General features: G+C 43.9%; 1 protein-coding gene across 3 annotated transcripts in view; it reads left to right on the plus strand.

Moving 5' to 3' along the window:
* GNAS (GNAS complex locus) overlaps positions 1–14,038 on the plus strand; it is a 233,298-nt gene that overhangs the window by 144,448 nt on the left and 74,812 nt on the right. The gene's annotated exons all lie outside the window — the stretch shown is intronic.

The raw sequence follows: 14,038 nt of genomic DNA on the forward strand, positions 1-14,038 counted from the left end.
TACAGGGTTGCATTCAAGGTGGGATAATGTTATTTATCATATAATGCAGTCCTTGCAAACTCCAGGATCCTTTAGCGTGATATCCCCCCGCATACACTCACCAGAAGAAGAGTTGGTTTTTATATGCCACTTTTCTGTTTCAAAGCAGCTTCCAATAGCCTTTCGTTCCTCTCCCCACCACAGGCACCTTTATTGTATTTTATTTTTGATTTACACCCTGCCCCTCTTGGCAATGCCAGCTTGGGGTGGCTTCCAACATTGTTAAATAAAATGTAATACATAAAAACATACACAATTAAAACTTATCACCATAAGAACAACCATACCAACTGCATAGGCAAACCTCAGAGCATCGTGGTTTTCAGAGGGGGGTATCTGTATAGAGGGAGCCCAGATGATGTTAACCATACCATCCTGATGTTCATTCTCCCCAACCAAATGCCTGGCAGAAGAGCTCTGTCTTTACAAGTCCTGCTGAACTGACTCCATTCCATCAGAACCCTTAGGTCTTCCGGGAGCTCATTCCACCAAGCCAAAAAGACCCTGACCCAGGTTAAGGCCAGACATACTTCTTTTGGGCCAGGGATCACTAAATTATTCAGGCTGGACAATCATAGTATCATAGAATCATAGAGTTGGAAGGGGCCATACAGGCCATCTAGTCCAACCCCCTGCTCAACGCAGGATCAGACCAAAGCATCCCAAAGCAATCTTAATGTCCTTTGGGGGAGGTATAGTCAATCAAGCAGTTTATCTGAATAGTTGGCAGTATGCAAATCCATTTGATCTCCATCACAAATTCATTCAGACAGGACTGAGAGGCGTGCAGGTTTTTTCCTTCTCTGCTTTCAGTGAGCAGTTCAGGAGACCTGTTCACAGCATGCATAGATGACCACACATGATCACTACACATACTGTTGAAATAGCTCCTCAACAAAGGCTTCAACGGTAATTTTCAAAGGGCAGCATCTCAAGGACTCGTTCCAGAGTTAACACAGAGATTACATGTGCTTGGAAGGTTTGCTTGGGAGTTCAGATTTGTAGATTCTGTAAAACATCAAAAAGAGATGGGTGTGGGAGTCTGAACATGTCTTGATTTATTGCTGCTGTGTTAATATCTATGTTACGTTCTAGAAATGCAGGGAAGATGATGCACTGAATGTAATGAGATATTTTGATGTATTTAGAAGGATTCATGGCACACAGTTGCCTGCTTGCTACATTCTTAAGCCTTAAGCTGACTTAAATATTCATTGTGCAAAACTTTCCCCTGTGTTTTACTGAGAAACATAACAACGGTTCTTGTGATTTCTCTAGAAGTACCTCTTGAGTAGCTTGCTTTATATAAGTCCACATGTAGATTTTGAGGGGTTTTTTTTTCCTGTGTCAGTTAATCCTGATACAGCTTTTCTTCCAGGAGCAGCCAGGTTAAATATTTGGAGACATATTTTCTTATGCTTCTCGACTGCACAAAAGTTCAGTGTTTTGCACCTCGGTGACCTCTAGCTGCTGCCATCTGGCCTGTTGACAAGAAACCTCTGATGGCAATCAATGCGTTGCTAGTTGGGGGGTAGAGAAAGAGCAAAAGAGCTTTCCAGCTAAGGGAAGTCATGGTTAATAATCTTGCAATACTTAGAGGTTAATGAATAGGTGTAGTTGGCACTACCCATTTCCAGGTTAGAATGAATGTAGCTTTTACACGCTCAAGTGGGCGAAATTCCAAAAATATCAACTTGTCAGGCTTGCTGCTGATAGCTCTAAACCACAAAGGCCCAACAACAGGAATAGCGTCTCTGCTACCTCACTCTGCATTATGTGATTCGGCCTCTCTTGGCCGCTGGCTCTGAAATCCCAAATGCTCTTGGTTGTTACAGCTGGCAGAAGGCAGTAGAGCCTGTCCAAGAGAAACCACTTTGCACTGCAGGAGAGTTCTGTTAACTGTCCCAGTGACTCAGGTCTGGTGCTGGATAAAGCTGCTGCATTCTTCTCTTCCACCCGGCTTCCCTTCTGATGGTCAAATATAACCAGTTGCTACTTTTGGCTGCTTACAGTCAGAGGCAAGTGAGGGCGAACAGCCAGCAGGGTTGGGGCAGGATATGCCGTTCCTAAAAGCATCACTCCTGTGGTTTATGACACTTGCGCTGCTGTAGCTGGGCCCTTGCCTTGTTCACAGCATCACGCTGTTCGTCTGACACATGCATCTCCTTTGAGGATATGGATGCAAGACTCACAAATAGCTCATTTAAGTGCCAGTGATGTTTCACTGGTGGTACCTCTGTGTTACAGGTACAGTGACTTGATACCTAAGGAGATCCGTACACATTCATTCTCTAAGTGTGTGGTACTTGAAATTAGCCATCCCTTGGAACTAGAGACTGCATACCTCCTTTAAAGCTGTACAGCTTTCTCTTCTTTTGTACAATACGTATGTAAAGAGAAACTGTGACTTGCAAGAAGGTTATACACACAGAGTAAAATTTTGTTGGTCTTGAACAGCGCTTCTCAACCTGGGAGTCAGGACCCCTTTGGGGGTTGAATGACCCTTTCACAGGGGTTGTGGCAGGGCTAGCAGCTTGGCCTGAGGGGGGGCACCATCCACATAACAGCCTTGCGGGGTAGCTCGAGATAGAGTGTTCATCTGTCTAGAGCAGCAGAAAAGAGCAAGATCAGCACGGTGTGACAAGAGGCAGAACTGAACTGAGAAATGCTGTGGGGCGGGGGGGGGACCAATTTATATACAATCATGAACAATCGATCTTTACGCCATTGGTCAGTTTTGGTTTAATTTCTGTGAAAGAACACTTGTATAATTGTATGATTGGGGGTCACCACAACATGAGGAACTGTATTAAAGGGCCACGGCATCAGGAAGGTTGAGAACCACTGGTCTTAAAGATGCCACTGGACCCAGACTTTGTTCTGCTGCTTCAGACCAACACAGCTATCCACCTGAATTTAGGGTCTGCACCTCACCTGTTCTTTGAAAGTATCCCCCCCCTCCAAGCAGGCACCTTTTATAGGGGGGAATACTCGAGTTCATTGTAGGATCTGTCCTTTTGTACCTTTGTTTCTGAAAGTATCTTTACCTTCTTTTCTGGATGATTAGTTTGAATACTTTCAGAATGAGCTACCATGAGAGGTAGATGATATGGCGTCGGGTTTCTCAGACTGAGAAACTCATCGCATTAACCATGAGGGCTGACTCCTTCAAAAACAAAGTCATGTTTTTTTCAGAGACAAGTACGGGGCACGTTTTAATGCAATTTGGTACGCTTGGTTTTTTTTCAGATCACTAATTCTAAACCCTAACTAATTCTAAAAGAGGAACAAAAGCCAATATGCTGCCACGGTGGTGGTGAAAGCCAGTGTGCTGCAAATTTTGTACCCGACACAGTGTTCAGTGTGACCTTCTGTCGTGAGGATAGTAGTGACGCGAGGTGGTTAACGATTGAATTCATTTGGTAATGGATTACTAGATCTTCTGAAGTCAGATAGCTTGTGCTTTATATTAGCTGCGTCTTGCCAAAATAAGTAAGAAATTTAGATGTTTAAGAAATGACAGTAACTCAGGGGGGAGTTAATGGGTGTTTTATTTTTTCAGTCATTGCTTCCTGTTTAACTGTACCTTGTATATCCGTAAGTAACTAGCAAGGCAATTATACATGCGCTTTTTAAAGTTTGTCAGCCAACAACTGGAGATATTTTATTATACAAACACATTTTAAAGTGGGACTGATGAGAAGTTGGAGGACGAGGGTGATCAGATTACTGACCACTAAGGTCATGTAAGGGCAGGCTCCCCTCCCCCCCAAAGTAATTAAAACTGATTTTTCCTCTTAATGCTTTAATTACACAAACTGTGGAGGAATGAGCCTCCCCCCACTCCCATTACATGTACGGGAGAAGGGGAGCAAATCCCATTTAAAGATATGCTATCTTGTGGCGCAGAGTGGTAAGCGGCAGAAATGCTGTCTGGAGCTGTCTGTCCATGAGGTTGGGAGTTTGATCCCAGCAGACAGCTCAAGGTTGACTCAGCCTTCCATCCTTCCAAGGTCAGTAAAATGAGTACCCTTGTTTGCTGCTGGGGGGTAAACGGTAATGACTGGGGAAGGCACTGGCAAGACCATCCCGTATTGAGTCTGCCATGAAAACGCTGGAGGGCGTCACCCCAAGGGTCAGACATGACTTAGTGCTTGCACAGGGGATACCTTTACCTTTATAGAAGTAGATCAGCTTTGGGTAGTTCATTGCTTTGAAATATATACACATATTTGACTCCAGTGCTGAGAATGCGTAATGAAGTGGAGAATCATGTCTCTCCACCATGATTTTCTGTTTCATTACTGGCAGAACTAGTTTTCTGGACATAGTCTCAGAGTTACAGCAGGAATCATGAAAAAAAAACAAATCCAAACTATTATTTGGTGAACCCCTAGAGCAGTGGTTCTCAACCTTCCTAATGCTATGACCCTTTAATACATTTCCTCATATTGTGGTGACCCCAACCATAAAATTATGCAAGTGTTCTTTCACAGAAATTAAACCAAAACTGACCAATGGCGTGAAGATCCATTGTTAATGGTTGTATATAATTTTTTTTTCTCCCGGGGTTTCTCAGTTCAGTTCTGCTTTTTGTCCCACCATGCTGATCTCGCTCTTTTCCGCTGCTCAGGACAGACGGACGCTCTATCTTGATCTACCCTGCAAGGCAGTTATGTTTATGGTGCCCCCCTGGCCAAGCTGCTCACCCTACAGCAACCCCTATGAAAGTGTCGTTCGACCCCCCCAAAGGAGTCCCGACCCCCAGATTGAGAACCACTGCCCTAGACTGTTGAAGCTGTTACCCTTGGGAAGATGCTTTGGTTGTACACGTCAAGCAACAAGTTGGCTTATACAGGTGCTTGATAAAGCTGAGCTTTCATACAGAACAAAATCGAAACAGATCATAGGTTTGAAACATCATTGAGAGATATACAAAGCTAAAAGGAATTCTGCATATCTGCAGCAATATGCTTTTTAGCAGCATTCAGAAAAGTTGAACTGTGTCACTCAGTAAGGATGGGATAGCGTATTTCAAACTTAAAAACTGGAATTTGCCAAATGCCTTGTGTTGCCGAGAACAAAAACTATCTCCAAAAAATACACTCAGAATTCATGGTGGAGAAATTGTCACAGAAGTTTTAACGTAGACGTGGAAAAAAACCAAATCTGCTGCAGGAGAGATCTGTATCCTTGAAACGCTGGGAGGCTGTCAGTGTTCAATATTTAATTCTGAAACAAGAAATATGAAACATTAATGAGCTCCTTGATAAAATAACTTTGTAGTGCAGTAATTCCTGCAGGAAGGCTGTTGTGTTACATTGTTCCTTAGTTATGCTGAGCTGGCTAATTAGTCAATGCATATCAGAAACTTTAAATGAAACTGACTTTGGCCAAAAACCAAAGCCACACAATACCTCTAAGTAGGACCATGCAAAATATCAGGGATTAGTAAAACTAGGTTTCAGAACCATCAAACTACTTAGTGCTTTATTTTCTCTTGCTTGCCACTTTTTTGCTTCATCCCAGAAGGCTTGAGTACAACATGAAGCCAGTTACACTAATCTATTTTAAGTTTGTTCTTTTTGCCATAGATGGTTTTCCATCATGGCTTGAAACATCTTATCATTCCCCCCCCCCTTTTTTTTTCATTTTATGCTAGACCTCTAGTTTGATGAGGTGCTCTGGAGTACTCAGAAATGCAAACATCATGTTTTGTGATACTTTGGTCTTATTAAAAGCTACCTTTGACTGTGTTGAGTTTTTTTCCCCCTTTGGGCTAATGATATCTTGCCTCCAATAACTTTAAGGGAGGCTTTCTCAACCAGGGTTTCATGAAACCCTGGGGTTTCTTGACAGCCCTGGAAAAGTTTCCTGAATGAGTGGAAGTTATTTTTTTTTAATTGTTAAACATTTATTGGGTGATACAATCATATATAGTCCATGTTGACCCACCCAGCCCTCTCCAATGGCCAATGATGGTCCTGAAGGGGGTGGGAAGCGGAGGGGCCCTAGATGGGTGAGTACCCAGCTCTGCTTCCCAACCATATTCTTCACGATCATGCCACTTCTGGGGTTTCTTGAAGCCTGAAGAATGTTTCAGAGGGTTCTCAATGGTACAAAAGTTGAGAAAGGCTGCTTTAAGGCAACATGAATTGCCAAAGTAAGGAAGTTTTGCAGAAAGCCTTTCTCTCTTCAGTCCAGCTCCCCTTCAGTGCTGCTGCATGAATAGAACCTGTTAGACCAGCTGAGCTTATATAATTCAGACAGCCTATGATTGAAAAATGAAGAGGCTCCTTAAACTGGTTTCAAGGGCCCAACAAGCCTGATCACAACAAATATGGCCTCTCCCCCACCTACTCCTCAGATAAGTTAATGGTTTTATGTTCTGGCTGAGAGAAATAATTTTTAAAGAAGCTAGAATCGAGTCCAGTAGTGCCTTAACAGGTCGAGAAGATTTTCATGGAATGAGCTCTCCAGAGTCTCTCAAAGGTTTATACTCCCAAACTTCATTTTGGTCTCGAAAGGTGCTACTAGACTAAAATCTCACTTTTAAAGATAGAATTTCAGTAAAAGTGAGATAAATTACGTCAGTTGAATGGGATTCGTTTCTGGTGGAATGTTTGGGAATTAAATAATGATTTAATTAAGCCAGTTGCATAGCAAGTTATCTTGAGTCCTGGAGGAAGATGTCACTCTTGCATTATTGATGTCAAGAAAAAAAAATCATATGTAACTTGATTTTTAAGTTTGTACATTGTAGAAATTGTTGGGTTTTTGTTAGGATATTAAGCAGTTAGAATAATAAGAAGAGTTAGTTCTTATATGCCGCTTTTCTCTACCCGAAGGATATACAAAGCGGCTTCCAGTCGCCTTCCCTTTCCTCTCCCCACAACAAACAGGGAGGGAGGGAGGTGAGACTGAGAGAGCCCTGATTTCACTGTTCGGTCAGAATAGTGCCATGGTGAGCCCAAGGTCACCCAGCTGGCTGCACGTGGGGGAGCACAGAATTGAACCTGGCTCACCAGATTAGAAGTCCACACTCCTAACCACTACACCAAGCTGGCTCTGCGTCTTGTGACCTGTTTAAAGAAGCATCAAGAAGACATGTTTTGGCTTGTGGCCTTTGAAAAGAATTTGGTTAAGCAAGAGATGTCGCTGAGATGGTGCTTTAGCTCACCCTTGTTTCCGCTTCTTCCATCCACTTCCATTTTTGAAGATTGCAAGCTCCTCTGTCGGTGTTCTTCTAATTACAGAAACAAGGATTATTTATTTATATTTATTTATTAATAATTTAAGAGCCTCTTGTGGCGCAGAGTGGTAAGGCAGCTGTCTGAAAGTTTGCCCATGAGGCTAGGAGTTCAATCCCAGCAGCCGGCTCAAGGTTGACTCAGCCTTCCATCCTTCCGAGGTCGGTAAAATGAGTACCCAGCTTGCTGGGGGGTAAACGGTAATGACTGGGGAAGGCACTGGCAAACCACCCCGTATTGAGTCTGCCATGAAAACGCTGGAGGGCGTCACCCCAAGGGTCAGACATGACTCGGTGCTTGCACAGGGGATACCTTTACCTTTACCTTATTAATAATTTTATTTATATACCGCCATTCTCAGAAAATTCTGGCTCATGGCAGTTTACCACATATGCAATAAAACAATAAACTCACAATTCATAAAAACAACAATCCAATAAAACATCCTGATATTACATGACTCCCGAGATGGGAATAACCTGAAAGTGAGATGTGTAGGCCATATCATTTTCATCTCATGGAAATGGAAGTCTCGTAAGAAATGTCTAGATTTATGTTTTGATGGTGTTGTCCTCATCTGAAAATGTCCTCCCCTTCATCCGATCACCTCAAATTTACCCACCTGGCACAAACATTTAAGTAATCTGGCTCATTCTTGTCCAGTTTTAAATCGTATTTAGCACTATATGAATTGTGCCCAGTGGGGGAAAAATGTGATTCTTAGCTTTTGTTGACCCTTTAGTGGTATGTTTTTTTTTATTTTCTGCTGCCCCAGAACTAGTATTGCTGATGTAGTCATTTCCTTCTGGGTGCTTTCTAAACGATGAGAAGAAAGAGGGAATCTTTGGCTTTTCTTTCATCTGCTAATTCCAGTAGAGTTTCCAAGGGGATACTTGGGTACTTTTGGACAAAGCCTCTTTAGATTTCTTTTCTTTGCTAGATGATGAAGCATTTGGGCTACTGCCACATGACAGTATGTCACAAAAGAGATTATTTTCATTTGACTCAAGGCTTAGGGAGACACTTACTGGAGCCCAACCCACTGGGGCTATCAGTATGAGTTACTTTAATGTTTAATTTTTCTAAGGTTCCATGTTGCTTGTTGTTTCATTTAATTCATCATTGTTAATCTAAGTTATCTGTACTGTTTCTGTTCTGTTTCATGTGTACCGCCTTGAGCCCTCAGGCAGGGCGGTATACAAATATAATAATAAATAAAAATAAATAAATACCAGCCAGCTCTTTCCTTTACAGTGCATGTGGTGTGCCATATATGCCTCGTGGAGATGGAGATTTTCATCCTCTAATGCAAGGGTTCTTAATCAGGGCTTCATGAAACCCTGAGGTTTCTTGTCAGTCATTGAAGAGTTTCCGAAATGGGTGGGAGTTCATTAATTTTTAATATATTTTTAAAATTCTTTAAACATCATCATATATGGTCATGTCGACCTGCCCCCCCCCCTCCCCAAATGGCCAATGATGGGCCTGGAGAGTGTGGGAAGAGGTGGGGCGCTAGTTGGACATGTACACAGCTATGCTTCTTAACCATGTTCTACACAATCACGTCACTTTGGGGGTTTCTCAAAGTCTGAAGAATGTTTCAGAGTGTTCCCAACAGTAAAAAAGTTGAAAATGACTGCTCTCACGCGACGGCAAAGTAACACAGTGAGAACCAAATCAGCTCTGCTTTTGAAGTAAGTTAAAATAAAGTTTCTGTATTTTTGGTACATGGCCTGCAGGGTCAGTTCTCAGAAGGTAGCAGCAATGTAAAAGAAGCTGACCCAAATGCTAAGCAATCTTCACCCCTTGAGTGGAAGGGACCGTACACCAGAAACATCAAGGAACTTCTATATTGGTTAATAACTCCTACCCAGACGAACGTTGAAGAAGGGCAGGAAGGGGCCTGGGAAAATGTTCAGAGCTGCTTATAGATACAGAAAAAGACCAGTGTCTCACAAAACCAGAACTTAGCTGAAGACCACCATTGGCTTTGATCATCTATGGATGCACCATGTCTTCTCTTTCTGCGATTAAATCCTTTGCCTTGGGAAACACAGTGAAAAGATTTAAGACTTCATAGCTGAAGAAGCTATGATAAATTAGGGTGTTACCTCCGTGGTACCACTCAGGAACACTAGGACTGTGTTAACAGATAGCGTGTTTTCTGGCTCACATTCTGAGGGTAACTTGGCAAGGAGATGATGGCAAGCCTGGTGACTTCCTTTGAAAGAGGGAAAAGCTGATTCCATCCCCCTCCATGGAGGCAGAGTGCCGTTCCTCCATTCCTAGGAAATGGAGAAGCTCCATTTGCCTGTTAACCAAAATGGACAAAAGGAGTGCTCATTTTCTGTCCTTAGAAAGAACTCATGGACCTTCTGGAGTATCCTTAAGCACACCCATGAGTCCTCTGACCCCAGCTGGAGAAATGCTGTCCAAGAGACTGTGTACTGTGCCTGGTCCAGCTTCTAGATATGGATATAGCTTTTTCTTTCTGAGCGTAGAAAGGGTTCTAGGAGTTGAGAGAGTCTAATTTCTGCCGATTGGTCATTTGGCCTTTCTGGCTATTGAAATTGCATTTGGGAAGGAAGCAAAGGTGAAAACGGGACTTCTTTCAGCTCTAAGCCGAGGGAGAGCCCCAGGGCAGTCCACCTTAGATGGCACAGAGGGCAGCAGTTGCCTCTGCAGAGGGCATCCTTAGCATCCTCCTCACAGATACTTGACAGAAGTTGCAGCTTGCACCCGAGAAAACCGCTGAGCCTCAAGTTTTCTGTTTTGGATTTTGCCGTCTGCCTTGGGCATATTAACAGAAAGTCCAGGCATACATTTAATACTAAATATAAAAGCCAATACAGGTGACTGGTTTAATCAGGGATATTTAAATTTAAATTACGTGGTTGCTTAATAATCTCCATTACTACAGACATTGCGTAGGTCATGTGCACCTTAAGTCTGGTAAAGGTGTACCAAGTTTCAGGGCTTCCTCGTGTTTCCCGCAAAGAGGGTTAATTGGCCACATGGAATCATATTGGCCTTGAAAAAACAGCCTCAGTGTGGCTGGTGACCTCACACCGGGCACAGGGGTTTTTCCCCCTCTGAATAACAGTAGCCCGATCTCATATCTCAGAGGCTAAGCAGAGTCAGCTCTTGTGCATATTTGGATGGGAGACCACTTAGAAAGTCCAGGCTTATTTTGCAGAGGCAGGCAATGACAAACTACCTCTGAACCTCATTTGCCCTGGAAGCTGGGGGGGGGGGGGGGTGTCGGGGAGAAAGACAACTCTGGCCCTGATTTTTATTTTGTTTCAGTCTGGCTTCCCTTCTTTTTCTCCTTTTTCAGATTTTGCAATACCTCAATGGTATTTACGTATTTTGAAAGAGATGATGGGGGAAGTGAACCGGTGCCTCTGAACTTATGCTTGTGCGTTGTGCGATTGGGATGTGTGCTTATAATACTATAATCAGGGACTTTCCCTCCTCACTTTATCTTAGGGCAGTGGTGTGTGTATGTACACAGAGGAGTACTGTTTTGAAGGGGGGAAAGCAGCAACGGTATGCACTCAGATAAAGAATGCATGCAAATCATTTCCATTAAATACAGTAGGAGCTGTTTTAACCTCCCATCCGAGCATGTACTATAAACCAAAAGTAGTGATAAAGTACTGCAGTGATGCAGTGGGCTACTCCCAAAAAGCAGAGACATCACCCTGCCAACAAAAGTGTGTGTAGTCAAGGCTATGGTCTTGCCAGTGGCAATGTATGGCTGTGAAAGTTGGACCATAAGGAAGGCCGAGCGTCAAAGAATTGAGGCTTTTGAACTCTAGTGCTGGAGAAGACTCTTACGAGTCCCTTGGACTGCAAGGCGAACAAACCGGTCAGTCCTAGAGGAGATCAGCCCTGCCTGCTCCTTAGAAGGCCAGATCGTGAAGATGAAACTCAAATACTTTGGCCACCTCATGAGAAAGAAGGACTCCCTGGAGAAGAGCCTAATGCTGGGAGCGATCGAGGGCAAAAGAAGAAGGGGACGACAGAGAATGAGGGGGATGGATGGAGTTACTGAAGCAGTCGGTATGAACTTAAAGGGACTCCGGGGAATGGTAAGGAAGGCCTGGAGGATCATTGTTCATGGGGTCACGATGGGTCGGACATGACTTTGCACCTAACAACAACCACAACACTGCAGTGATGTGTGTGGAGACCTGGCTCTGATTAACCTCTTTTTCACTGTGTAGCATCAGAAGAATCTTTCCTTACTGCTGTTGCCTGATAATTTGTTTTTGCAATCTGGAGGTGTCAGAGTTTGAATCCAAGGCTGCCTGCAAAGCGCGTGTTGTTCTACAGAGCATCAGCACTGCCCCCATAGGGTTGTGATTGCTGATTAGTTGAAAGGGCTTTAGAGCAAAACCTTGACAATTTAAAAGTGGCACCAAAAGTGTTTACTGCGGTGTAACATTTTGGCAAACTTAAGTTTGATGGATAAGTGAGATTCCTTTTCCTGAAAAGTTCTCCCCCTTTTTAATTTCTTTAAATAAAAACATACTGCTGCAATACTTGTTTTCCACCAGTACTCCAAAACGTTGCATCTTTACGGAGGTCTTGGGAGACTGCATTGCTGTCAGGCTATATTAAATTTAAATAGCAAGGCATAGGGTGAATATGGACTACCTGCTTACCATGCGTGAAGAGATGGCTGGCAGTTTGCTTGCTCTACGACTTTATGCTGAAGTGGTACAGTATCGCTCCTCAGGTACAAATGGCTTTCTCGACTGCTGGTTTGACCCCTAGAGGGCTACGATGGCATTACAGGCTCCTCTATTTTACTCTCCATTGAACCATAGGGACTCTTTGGCCACTGGAGCAGATCTTCAAGGGGTGAGGTGGTGGGCGGGTAAAATCCATGCTCTGATGAGATTATGGACTCTTTTAAAGAGAGCCTTGAGAGAAGGAGCTGCAAGGCATGCAAGCGTTCTCCTCTCCCACCCCATCCCAGGGATTCAAGTGCTCCAACCCAAAGTCACCTTTGCCTTGCCCACAAGCAAACGTTGAGGCATAGGGAGGAACACACATCATCTTAGTGGGGCCCTCATTCCCAGTGGCTCACCAAGGTTGCCTGTAAAGCTTCTTCCTCCACTACTACCCCTGCAAGGGTCCAGGGCAGCCCCTTAGGAATAGACGACTCATCACACTTTGGAGGTGGGAGGGATTTCCTCAGAGGAGGTCTGTTCAACCTGGATGACTTCCTGTCCCTCTTATCTAAAGTCTTCTACCTCTCAGAAATCCCTGACCCTGGAGAAGCACCTTCACGGAGTAAATCCAGGACTCCTTCCTCAGAGAGGTCAGTCTCTCCAAGGTTTTTTGAGCGTGTGAGCTAAGCCTATATCTAACAGGCAGTTCCAAAATGTTACCAGAAGATTTATTCCAGGGCTCCTCACACTATCTGGTATTCCTGCAAGTTTCTCTAATGGAAGCTGCAGTTGCAATACTACAATCCACAGTCCTGGTCTCAGAGGATGGTGTTGATTGGACAGAATGGCGTGGATTTGGATAGAAAAGCAGACTATGCATTGCTGAAGTCCCACAAGGCCACTGCAGGAGCTAAATCTGCCTTAATCTCTAGAGCAGCCATTGTGTAGTCCCTGAAGCTGGTCCAACTCACTCCCAGTGATGGTGCCAACTTGCATTCTCAACGTGGTTTTTCCTATCGGATACCACCCTCCACACAGTGGTCTTTGCATCCTTTTCCATGGTGGCTGCTCTATGGCCAGGTGCGTTCTGTGGCTTTATGTATGGCAAGGGGATCCCTATTCGATTTAAAGTCCACAATAGCAGCCTACCCACTCCAGGGTGGAAGGCAATTCAGGGATTGTCTCAACAAGATCCTGATGGAAACTAGAGATTATAAGAGATGCCCAAGAGTCTGTGGAGGGACATTCAGAGATTCTTTCCCTCTCTTCCCTTTGGTTCCCATCACCTTATTCCAGATTAAACCAGATCAAAGGAATGCCCAGTGGTCAAGCACCTAAGCCCCTTTTAAGAGTCCTCATGCCAAGTGATCATCTGAACTTCAGTCCTACAGGTGCAGTAAACCTGACTGGTTCGCTAAGCAAGGAAACATGACTCCTAAGATGTTCCTGTGGGTGGGTGGCTTCAGGATTTCCATCCCACTGGATTCAGCCTTAGCCGGACCACTTGGTTCTGCCATAAAATATAGCATTTTCCCCAGACAGCCTCCTTTAGACTCCCGGATTTCTATCTTTCTTAAAAAAAAAAAAAAGGACACTTAATAGTAGAGGCTGCAGAGCCAGTTCCTTCCTGTGAGCATTGCTCAGAAGTTACGCAATATTTTTCTTGGTGTCCAAGAGAAACCGGGACTGGAGAGCCATTCGTGACCTGAAATATGTGAACAGGTCATTTCTGCTTGGAGGACCCTGTGATTCATCTGACCTCCACCTCTCTTATGGAAGCCTGCTTGCACATCCTCCTAAGATGTTCCCATCCTCCTAAGATTTTTCTCTTTGGTTAGCATCAGCTCCTCCAAGGCCTTTAGTAGCCCAGATCCACTAGCATGGAAACAAAATCTGTACTTATCTGATAACATCCTGTTCTCCTACTTAGGAGCTAGGGATCAGGTGTACTCTCAAAATCCTGGAAATTCAAAGCTTTGCTTTAAACAAGGAAAAGAACAGTCTTACCCCATCATAGGGACTACACCTTGGGGTGATTGTAGTCACATGGTAGAAAATGCTAAATCC

The sequence above is a fragment of the Paroedura picta genome, chromosome 4 (assembly GCF_049243985.1).
Source record: "Paroedura picta isolate Pp20150507F chromosome 4, Ppicta_v3.0, whole genome shotgun sequence".
Taxonomy (NCBI): Eukaryota; Metazoa; Chordata; class Lepidosauria; order Squamata; family Gekkonidae; genus Paroedura; species Paroedura picta.